Source organism: Solanum stenotomum, chromosome 10, assembly GCF_019186545.1.
Source record: "Solanum stenotomum isolate F172 chromosome 10, ASM1918654v1, whole genome shotgun sequence".
Classification (NCBI taxonomy): domain Eukaryota; kingdom Viridiplantae; phylum Streptophyta; class Magnoliopsida; order Solanales; family Solanaceae; genus Solanum; species Solanum stenotomum.
The window spans coordinates 18,856,260-18,869,064 of NC_064291.1; positions in this window are offsets into that span (position 1 = coordinate 18,856,260).

Sequence of the window (12,805 nt, forward strand, 5' to 3'; positions counted from 1 at the left end):
CTCTAACCTCATGACTCTCCCAAAAAAAAACCTACCTTAGATCTATCACCATATTAATACTCTACTGTTTTATTCAACACCTACACTTGGTCGTTACTTACACAATGACACATCATCATAAATCTTTTCTAGTTAAAGTATACTCTAACTCATCCTAACTAGTAACTCTTACTCTACCTTTTATCATGAAATCTACACAAACCTATCACTTTTTAGTCTACCCATAAGGCAAATCACCTCATTAATAACTCATTAGGTGCATGCCTACAATAACATGATTTGCCTCATCACTATCTCTCTTTCATAGATTTCTATACCACTGCATGTATTCTTCTAACTCTTGAAACTTTTATTAATACTGCTTATACTCTCATAACTCATACTATCTTTTTGGGTGCAATTACTACCTAAGCTCTAAAATACACTTTCTCATAGTGGTCTCAATTGAAACAACATTTATAGAAGAGTGTACATCTCGCTTTTAGCTTGAACGTACGATTCATATGAATAAAAGTGAATTCTTTCAAAACTCAACACTTAACTCACTCACGGGATTCTCTCAAGCCCCTCTACATCCTCATGACTTGATCAAGACTTTTGCCGAGAGTAACTCATCGATATGGAACTGGATTTGCTTTACAACTACCTTGAGTATGAGGGGTAGTTGAAGGGATATGACAAATACATGAGTTTAAATAAGTTCCATATGATATAGTTGTACTGCACGATTTAGAGTATGAAAGAGGGGAATTTTTTCTTAAATGTCTGTAGTATCTTATTTATAGAATTGGCCCCCCCACAACAATAAAAAAGATCTACCGACATGTCTTCACAGACACCTTAGGACACTTGAACTCTGTTCTTTGATACCAAGTTTGTCACGACCCGAGCCTACACCCTGGACGTGGTTGGCACTCGAGAACCATTACTTGCCCTCAAGTGAACCCTCATCCTAGCTGACTACAAGCGGAAGACTAACTCAAGCATACATAAGCATCAAATTGAAAGAAATGATTAAAAACATTTTACTGAATGTCAAAACTTTGGTGAATATACTAAGTATGAAACAAAAGTTTTAAATAAAAAGTTGAAACTGAAAGATTCTCCAAAACTGTCTATTAATGAAGCCTCTATTGTACAATGATGAGTGTTGTGACAAGACCCACGACTCCTCAAAAGAACAACTACTAACAACTCATAAAACTGGAGTCCTCCAAAAGCAAGGACGTCTTACTCAAAATCTAAGGAGCAGATGAAGTGATCTCAATGGACTCTTGTTGAGGATCCTAAGAACATGTATGTGCATCATTAAAAGATGCAGGTTGAATGACATCAATATATTGAATATATGACTATGTAATATAGTTGAAAAACAAATAACTGAATGAAATGACTACAAAAGATATAGCTATACACTCAACTGAATGTAATGAAATAAAGAAGTGAAATCATTAAAACTTTACAAAATACTTACTCATCTCTGAACTCAACACAATAAGTGATATAATAAAAATACACTTTTAATTATATTTGGGAGATTCTTTAACTGACAACAATCACTATGAGCTACGTGATGATACAACGTCTCGCCCACGCTGCCAGAACTGTTATATACCTTACTGGGGTTTAGAACACCTCAACTAAGTAATCCACTAAGCAATAAGGATTCATCTAAAAATATGATCCTTTACCATGTTGGAAGACATGGTTTATGAGGATTTTGAGTTGTTTGAACTCATCCCCATATCGGTGCTCAACACTACTCCCAATAATATACCCATGCTCAAATGTATAAAACATACTCTTTCTCTGTTTTGAAGTAGTTACGCAAAATAACCTCTTAAAAGAGGTAAGTGCTCTAAAATATATTCTGAACTCATTAACTTATTTAGAAATCAAAATTTCTCTTTGGGAATACTTAATTCCCTTATATTGTTGCTCAATTCATATTTGAAAAATTTCGCAAAACTATATCATCAAATCATATTGTGATCTGATCATTGATGACGCGGGAAGTCATACTGCATAAACATTGATGGCATATCTAGATACCATACTTCTTAAACATTGATGGCATACTCGACTGTCATACTAATCATATTTTAAAACATTTTCTTAAAACTCATCTTTTCTTACACAGAAAATCATATTTTAAGATAAAAAAGTTTGCTTTAAAAGATTCTCAAAAGTATAAGTCAAAATAGGGTTCATGCTGAAATATAGACATGAATAAGTCAACTCAATGATCTCAATAACAATATAGAAAACTCAATACTCAGAACTCATAACTCAACGATACTACTACTCTCAAGAATACTCAATTAATAGGGTTAATGCTGAGATATAGACATGAACGAATCAACTCGAAAATCATAATACATAACATATAGCAATTCGATAAGTAGGAATAGATTTACTAAAAGAATCAGGAACCCAAGAACTCGAAATCAACTCATCTCAAGAACACTAAAATCTAGGGATAGAATCCTATATTACTCTTTTACTGATTTGAAAAAGTAGATGTAGGACGTGAGGACAAACTAGTCCAACACTATGATAAACTTACATACCTAGAAGAACGCGGTTCTTGTTTAATCTTGAATAAGAACTTGATTAGAAGCCTTGAAACCCTCGATTGAAGGTAAACAATCAAGAAAAGCTTTCTTGAGATTCTTGAATTAGTTTCTTGAAATCTCTATGGCCAAGAATTATGATTTTCATTAGTGATTAATAATTGTATGGAGGAATTGGAGTTGGAAATAATGAAACTCTTGGAGAAAAGACTTACCTTGAAGAAGAATCTTCAAAAAGTTTGAAAGAATCTTGAATGGAGTCCTTTGATTTTCTTTTAGGATTTTGCCTTAGGGTTTGAGAGAGAAGAGAATGATGGATTAAAAGATGAAAAAATTGATTGTTTTAGGTCTTTAATCAGTCAATAAATTCTTTTAGGGTTTTCTTAGAGGTAAAAAGACAAAAAAAACCCTTTTTAATATTTTCTTGTCAGCTAATTCGTCACTGTTCTGTATCAGGTTACTAAAATGGTCATAAATTTTTACTCAAAACTCGGATTGTTGAGAAATTGGTGGCTTCAGAAAGAAGATTACAATAACTTTAATTTGATAGGTTATGGTCCACACAATGTTTTATAATCTAAGAGATATGGTCATTTGAAGTTGACCCAAAGAGAATCTTACATATCTTAACTTAATCGGTAAGGAAACTTTCAACTCAACTTTTTCATAGGAGTTTCTAGTGACCTAAGTTGATATAAAAAATCATTGCCCTACTAAAGAATTTACCTTTACATATTTGGTCAATTTAAGAATCACCTGATACGAACTTACATGTAAATGAAGAATAGTTCGGGTCTTAACTTAGAAATTGTGGGGTGTTACAGAAACACAATCTGTTTGGAAGCTTTCAACTCCACTTTGTGCTAGGGATTCTAGTGACCTTAATTCATATCCAAAATTCTTCCACAATAATTTATTGACCTGAACACCTAAGAAAAATTAAGAATCACTTGGTACAATCTTATTCACAAATAAAGAATGGTTCAGGTCAAAACTTAGAAATTTTTGGGGTGTTACAATATCTCCCATTTGGCATGATTCATCCTCGAATGATGCTTAAACATAGAATGGAGGGGAAAGAGTAACTATCACTACCTCTCTTGACTTCTGAGCTTGCCTACTAACAAAAGATGAATTGATTGATACTAATAGTTTTGAAACGGGAGTAGAGCAGGCTTGGCAGTTGGCACGAAACATACTTAAGATTTCAAGTGTCACGACCCAAGGGTATCCCCTAGATGTAAGAAGGCATATAGAACTCTGAAGGACTCCATACAAGCCACTTAGCATATCATAACATAGGTAATAGAACAATAAGAGTAAAACACATTACAAGTTTAAAATGTTTTTACTAAAGAGAGTGGAAGTATAGACTTGTCTCAATATATCCATCTATTACAATACTTGAATGAAATAGGGACAAACCCATAGACATGTCCAAAAAGGGAAATACAATAAAGGAAACTACATCATGAGAAAAATCCATCCTAGAACCATGAGGACTCACCGACAAGCTAGGAAGATAGCAAAGCCAAGAACTAGCCACTAGAACGATCACTTCGAGATCCGAACCCTACACTAGGGGAAAATATAGGAAAAGTAGGGGTTAGTACAAAAATGCACTAAGTATGATAGCCATGCATAAAAACATGCAAAAATGGACATTTTATTTGAAAGCATGCAATTTATCAAGGTTTAAACATCATCATGAGGATAGTGGAAAAGCATAAGTCATATGCATAGTCAATACATGGATCATCATATCATAAAGGAAACACTTCATAAATACCCTCAAGGCATACTTGTGCAATGCATGAGTAAGACCCCATAAATCTCACCCATGCTAAGTAAACCTCTTAGGACATCATTCATATTCATCACCTTTAAGACCTTAAAAACTCATATATAAGCTTATTGAGTAACCATAGTTCATAATTCATATTCTTATTCTTGTTGTTGTGGGAATAAGCTTTAACTGACATGAGACCATGTGAGCTATACATGGACCCCCACTGTTACCCACACCGAAAAGGGGTGTCTTACTTGCCTAAGGTAGAACCATACTCTTAGCTTAGGTGGATCCACTAGCTAAATAACCTATGGGGGCACATAATTTATGGGATAAGAAGATTGCTACTAGAAACCTAGACTCAACTAAGGTAGAAGGTCTCCACCTCATGAGACACACTTTGGGAACCCAGACTCAACTAGTGTAAAAGGTCCCATTGGGAAGCCGGACTCAACTAGTGTAAAAGCTTCCATCTCATAATTAATATCCACTCGGTTCTAAGCATTACTTCCCACGGAATACATATTAAGTCATACCTTGATTCATTAATATAGCTCATTAGATCATGTGTGAGAAAAACCTTTCACCGTCCATGTCTACATATAAATTCAATAGGTGAGAAAGCATTTCAACCTTAGAATCTTCATACTGTGAGAAAACCTTTCACATCATATCGTATTCATGCATAAGTGTGTATATGAGAATAACCTTTCAACAACACAACAACTAGATCATAATCATAGACACTTCACTCTCAAAGTGTTCTTAAAGCATATACAAAGACTTCATAGACATGCATAATATCATAATTTGCCCTTTCAAGAATCAAAGCTCATAGTGAATCAACACATCTAGAATTCACTATATTAGACATGGATATTAATATAATTCAAGTAACCCAATTACTACAAGCATAAACTCATAATATCCTTGTTTCATCAACACACTTCACAAGATAATAATTTGGGAATATGGGGATATCATGGGTTCTTGTGTATTTCAATATTAAAACAATAATAAATCATCAATTCAATCATGATATAAAGTAATTCAATCATTAGAATCATTTTTTAAATGAACCCATGACTTTGGAATCAAACCCTAGCTTTTCGAGGATTTCTATCTTTGAAATTGGGATTTTTAAGGGGCTCCATGGATGAATTCTATCCATGGATGAAGAACTACCATACCTTGATCACAAATCCCTATGAATTTGATGTGAAGACCCTAGCATCTTCAACCCTAGCTCCAACTTCCTTCTTTTTCTTTGAGTTTTCTAGAAAGAGAATTTCTTTGGTGAGGATGAAGTTTGGGAATTGATTTGGGTTTTAGAAATAATGAGATGAATGACTTAATTTAGTGGTAAAAAATACTTATATATGTGGTCTAAATAAGGCTAAAACGACACCACGTAACATTAATTAAAAACCAGAAAACCCCAAAGTGCCCTAACTTCACCCTTAAAACTGGCTCCTAATCCCCATCCACGAGCCTCACTGACAGACCGTGGTTGGACCCATGGCCCGTGCTGGTGAAGCCTGGTTTGGGATTTAGATAGCCTGATTTTAGGCTTGGACCTACGACCCCCACCCACGGAGTGTGGACTGACCCATGGGGCGTAGGTCCTGCCGTGGTCCACTGCTTTTGGGCCATTTCTGGGTCCCCCTCAAGGACCCATGGTTGGTCCTTGGGGGGTTGTACCTTGACGTTCTAACATGAAACCCTCTATTTTTAAGTACGGGGAGTTACATTCATGACTCTAGCCCTCGTATTAAGCTCTGGTTTAGCCTACTAATTTCTGGAGTGTTACAATATCTCCTCCTTGGGAACATTCGTCCTCGAATGACGATCTTGCCACCTTACGAAAGTAAAGACTCAAGACTACCAACCCACCATGCATGAAACATCAAAATAATGCACAATTCAAAGGAGGAAACATCAACTCCATCTCAAACAGAATCAATGCATCCCAAGGAAGTAGGAACTATATCTAACAACCCATTATGCATGAAAACTCAACATTTATCATATCCATAGGAGGAACTACTTTCTCCAAACTAAAAGCATGCTCAAAAAAATCTCAAAGAGAAGTTATGAAATATGATTCCAAAAAGTCCAACTAAGCATGTTCAACAATTCATCTCATGAAGCATATAGGCAATTCTTACTCAATGCACAACAACATTAGGAAAATCAATCATAAAAAACTCACTTTCTTACTAAACATGAAGTTTTCAAGAACATGCATAACATAAGGAAATCATGGAAAAACACATATAATACACATGACTCCCAAAACAAGAAAACTCAAGAGGAAGTACTTACCATAAGCTTGAATAGGAGTAGGAGGAAAGTGATGAGGATATCGGGAATTCATATCAGCCTCGGCCTCCCAAGTAGCACCCTCAACTAAGTGATTCCTCCATAAAACCTTCACGAAAGCTATTTCCTTATTTCTGAATCTCTTGATTTACCGGTCTAGGATCTCTACCAGAACCTCTTCATATGAGAGACTTTTGTCAACTCCCAACCCTTCTAGGGGAATAGTGGATGCCGGATCTCCAATACACTTCTTAAGCATAGAAACATGAAATACGGGATGAACCGGAGCCAACTCATTTGGAAAATCCAACATATAGCAACCTTCCCAATAGGTTTCAAAATTATGTATGGGCATACATACCGGGGAATAAGTTTCCCTTTCTTTCCAAATCTCATCACACCCTTCATGGGTGAGATTTTCAAATAGACCCAATCATTAACTTCAAATTCTAGACTCCTTCTTCTCACATCGGCATAAGGCTTTTGTCTACTTTGAGCCATTCTCAACCTCTCTCTAATAAGCCGAACTTTCTCAATGGCTTCATAAACTAGTTCGGGACAAATTAGAGCAATTTCACCCACCTCAAACCATCCAACCGGAGACCTACATCTCCTACCATACAAGGCTTCAAAGGGAACCATACTGATACTTGAGTGATATCTATTATTGTAGGCGAACTCTATTAATGGCAAGTGGTCATCCCAATTACCCTTGAAGTCTATTACACAGGCCCTTAACATATATTCCAATGTTTGGATGGTACGCTCCACTTGCCCATCGGTTTAGGGATGAAAAGTCGTGCTAAGCTTAACCTTAGTGCCAAGACCTTTTTGAAATGACTTCCAAAAGTGTGAAGTAAAATTGAGTACCCTGATCAGAAATAATAGATAAAGTAACTCCATGCAATTTCACGATTTCACTTATATACAACTTAGCATAGTCTTCCGCCGAAAAAGAAACCTTGACGTGAATAAAGTGGGATGATTTTGTCATCCGATCTATAATGACCCAAATAGAAAATTTTTGTCTCCGGGTGTGAGGCAAGCCGACAATAAAGTCCGTGTTTACATCTTCCTACTTCCAAGTGGGGATACTTATATCTTGGGACAAGCCTCCTGGCCTTTGATGCTCAACCTTAACTTGTTGACAATTAGGACATTTGGCTACAAATCCCATAATATCTTTCTTCATCCCATTCCACCAATAGACTACCCGTATATCACGGTACATCTTGGTGGCTCCCAGGTGAATAGAATACCGAGAACTATGGGCTTCCTCTAAAGTTTGTTCCCTCAAACCATCAGCATTCGAAACACATAACCGACCTTGATACCTAAGCACCCCATCTCCCCCTTGGGAGAAAGCCTCAACGGACTTCTTAAGTACCGCCTCTTTCAACTCAACTAATATAGGATCAAGACCTTGCTTATACTTCAAATCCATCACAAAGGACGATTCGGAACCATTACGGAACATGACAACAACCTTGGTGGAATCTACTAGTTGAACACCTAGTCAGGCCAGCCTATGCATATCACGAACCAACTCTTTCTTTTCCTCCTCAACATGAGCCACACTACCCATCGAGAACCTACTAAGAGCATATGCTACCACATTAGCTTTGTCGGGTTGATAAAGGACACTCATATCATAATCCTTCAAGATTTCTAGCCATCTTCTTTGGCGAAGATTCAAGTCCTTTTGACTAAACACATATTGGATACTCTTATAATCGGTGAAAGAATCCACATGGACCCCATACAAATAATGCCTCCATATTTTTAAGGCAACAACCGCCGCTAACTCAAGGTCATAGGTAGGATAATTCTTCACATGGACTTTAAGTTGCCTTGAAGCATAGGTAATCACATTACCATTTTGCATAAGCACACATCCCAACCCAACTCTAGAGGCATCACAATACACCACAAAACCATCTGTACCTTCCAGTAAGGTCAACACCGGAACAGAACTAAGTCTATCTTTCAACTCTTGGAAACTTTTCTCACAAGCTTCCGACCACACAAACTTAGCTTTCTTTTGCGTCAAAGTCGTAAAAGGAGAAGCAATGTAAGAAAATCCCTCAACAAACCTTCTATAGTAACCGGTCAAACCCAAAAAGCTTCTAATGTCGGAAGGAGTTAGAGGTCTAGGCCAACTCTTGACCACATCCGTCTTCCTAGGATCTACCTAAATACCCTTGCTTGAGACAATATGACCAAGGAAAGCTACAGACCTTAACCAAAATTCACATTTGCTAAACTTTGCAAAAAGTTGTTGGTCCTTAAGAACTTGCAACACAATTATCAAATGGTCCACATGTTCATTCTCACTCCTTGAATAGATCAAAATATCTCCAATAAACACAATTACGAACATATCAAGGTATTGTCTAAACACCTTATTCATCAAGTCCATAAATGTCGCCAGAGCATTAGTAAAGCCAAATGACATAGCCAAAAACTCATAATGACCATACCGTTTTGAAAAGCCGTCTTGGGAATATCAACCCATCTCACCCTTAATTGGTGATAACCCGAACGAAGATCAATCTTGGAGAAATAACTAGCCCCTTGAAGTTGGTCAAATAAATCATCAATTCTTCAAAGAGGATATTCTTTCGTAATGGTCACTTTATTCAATTGACGATAAGAGATGCACATTCTAAGAGACCCATCTTTCTTTCTAACAAATAATACGGGAGCACTCCATGGAGAGATACTCGGTCGGATGAAACCCTTATCTAGCAAATCCTTTAGTTGCTCCTTCAACTCTTTTAACTAGGCCGGAGCCATTCTATAAGAAGGAATTTAGATAGGTTGTGTATCCGAAAGAAGGTCAATACCAAAATCTATTTTCTGCTTCAGAGGAAAACCAGGCAAATCATCGGGAAAAACTTCCCTAAGAACTCACTAACCATGGGAATCGACTCAAGAGAAGGGGTATCAAAATCTACATCCCTCACCCTAACAATATGGTAAAAGCAACCTTTCGAGATCATCTTCCGAGATTTAAGGTAAGACACAAATTGACCTCTAGGCATAGAATTTACCCCTTTCCACTCTATGATAGGCTCATTTAGAATTTGGAATCTAACCACCCGAGCTCTACAATCAATAGAGGCATAACATAAATGCAACCAATCCATACCGAGAATCACATCAAAGTCTAAAATGTCAAGCTCTACCAAGTCAACAAGAGTAATTCTATGGGATAAGGAAATGAGACACCTTCTATAAACCCTCTTAGTTACCATAGAATCACCAACCGGGGTAGAGACCGAAAAAGGTTCTAATAACACTTCATGGAGAATATCAAACTTCATGGCCACATAAGGTGTTACAAAGGACAAAGTAGCACCAGGATCTAACAAGGAATATATATCAATAAGAAAGACTTTTAACATACCGGTCACCACATCTGGGGATCTCTCTTGGTCACCTTTAGAGAGCATAGAAATGGTTTTGCTTGGGAGGATTGTAGTTTGAACCACTTGGAGGAGCTTGGTTGTCTTCTCTCCCCTTAACCTTGAGCATTGGGAAATCTCTCATCTTGTGGCCACTCTTTCCACAACCAAAGCAACCATCATGGCCAACTAGGCAGTTACCATCATGTTTCCTCCCATACTTTGCACAAATAGGCCTAGTCACATAAGAGCCACTACTATTACCTCCTTGAGGTTTAGGGTTATATACCCTATCATTTTACACCCTTGGGGAAGCAATAGATAAACCTTGGTCGGAAAACCTTTGTCTAAACCTTGGTCGACCTCGTCCATCGGACCTAGCATTGGAGAAGTTCCCATCACCGATTCTAGCTCTTTTCACCTCCCTATTCTTTTCCTTGAGTTTTGATTCCTCAATTTGTTGGGTGTACACCATAAGCCTTGAGATATCCATGTTATGGAGGAGCATTTCCGTACGACACTCTTTTTCAACCAATTTAGACACCCCCGACATAAACCTACTCATTTTAGCCCTTGAGTCCGCTACCATAGTTGGAGCATATTTGGAGAGTTTGGTGAACTTTAGAGCATACTCCTTAACACTAATACTTTCTTGACGAAGGTTGATGAACTATTGTACCTTTGAATCCCTTAATTCTAGGAGGAAGAACCTTTCAAGAAATGTCGATTTAAACAATTCCCATTCTATCGGGCCCGCTCCTATGGGTCTCTCTCCCTTCCACTGATCATACCACACTTGAGACACATCTTTTAATTGGTAGGTAGCTAACTCCGACTTCTCTTCCGAAGACACCCCCATAATAGCAAGTACCTTATAAACCTTATTGATAAACCTTTGAGGATCCTCTTCCACTTTGGAGCCATGAAATTCTGGGGGGGGGGGGGGGTTATTCTTGCAAAATCTCTCAATCTTGAAGCCATCGAATTCATATTAGGATTCACTGGAGCTACAACCTCTCTATTGGCTTGAGCCGTCACGGCTTGAGCAAACATTTAGATAGTCGACCTAAACTCCACATGGGTAACATTCTCAACCAAAGGATCAATCGGAGCTTGATGAGCTTTAGGAGGACCTCCTTGATTCACTTTGTGTAACACTCCAGAAATCTAACGACCTAAACTAGAGCCTAAATGATTACTAATGACTTAATGAGAGTATAAATGATGGTTCAAGACCTAACTTAATGTAACTAAATTGGTAAGAAAGTGTTAGTGCATAAACGTCAAGGAACGACCTTGACGTCTGGAAACTAGTGCATTGAACTAGTGAGATGCTAGGTCTTTTGAATTGACTTTAGAGTGTCGTAGGTGGACTAAAGTTTGAATTAAAGGTAAGATTTCATATTTAGGCTCCAAAAGTCCGGGTAGGACTCCCCAAGGATCACCCAAGGGGTCCTTGAGGAGGACCCAAACTTGGAACCAAAAAGAAAGTAGAAGTTGTCCAAAACAGGTTGGACTCACGAGGGGTAAGCCACGAGGCGTAGGTTAACTCACGCCCCGTGGAAGGGAGTCGTGAGTCCAAACTTAGAATCCTCTAAGTGGCCTCCAAATCAACCCCCTCAGTCCCTAACCACGAGCATGCAGTGCGGTCCGTAACTGACTCACGCTCCGTGGAAGGGTCTCGTGAGTTGAGACTTAGTCTACTCACCAACACCCTCATCTAAACCCTTTCAGCACCAAACCACGTGTGGCCAGCACGACCCATGGTTCAACCCATGCTCTGTGGATGGGGACTCGTGGATAGCACTCGAGCTTACTGCCTCCACACGATTTAAGTGGGGGTAGTTTAGAAATTTACTGATTAATTACTTAAGGGTTAAAAATGGTTATAAATAGTTGTATTAGGTACATTATTAAGTAAGAACCAACTCTTCCACCTTATAACTCCAAATCATAAAATCAAAACCCACTTCTCTCAAAACTCTCTTCTCTAAAGACTCTAGAAGAAAAAGATTACATTAGAACTAGGGTTTCAAGGTTCTTACAAAATTGCTTGGATATTCATCATTGATTCTCACGGAATAAACTAAGGTATGGTTGCTCTTCACACTAAGGATCTTTTCCCCAAGAGGCCCTCTCAAAATCAGATTTCAAAGTTCCTCCAAATTCTAGGTTTTTCTCTCAATGTCGTGGGTCACTTTCCAATTGTGTTTTCATTGAATTAGAATGATTAATTATGGTTGTATATGATGATTTGTTGATGAATTAATGTCATGTTGATTATTTTTGAACAAATCCCCACAAGACCCATGAGTTCTCCTTCCTTCTCACTTTAAACCCTAGTATGACTTTAAAGTTGAATGAAGGATGTGAATCTAATATGTAAATTGTCGAATTCGTTATTTTATCATGATGTTTCTCTATATGATGAATGATTACCAATGAATTAGGGTTGAATCTTGATGTGATCCTTGAAGGTTATGAATGAAGATTGTCAAATTGATGAATGTTTATATATTGAATTGTTGATCCACTTATGGTGGAGGTGCTACTTGATTATGAATTGTAGTGAATGAGTTATGTTTGCTCTTCCCTACCACCCCAAGTGTTGACAAGTATGCCATGATACGAACATGAATGTTAAGCTATGATTATGGTAGTGTTAGTATGGTAAATAGAAGGAAAATCTCATGAACACTATATGACTATGTTAT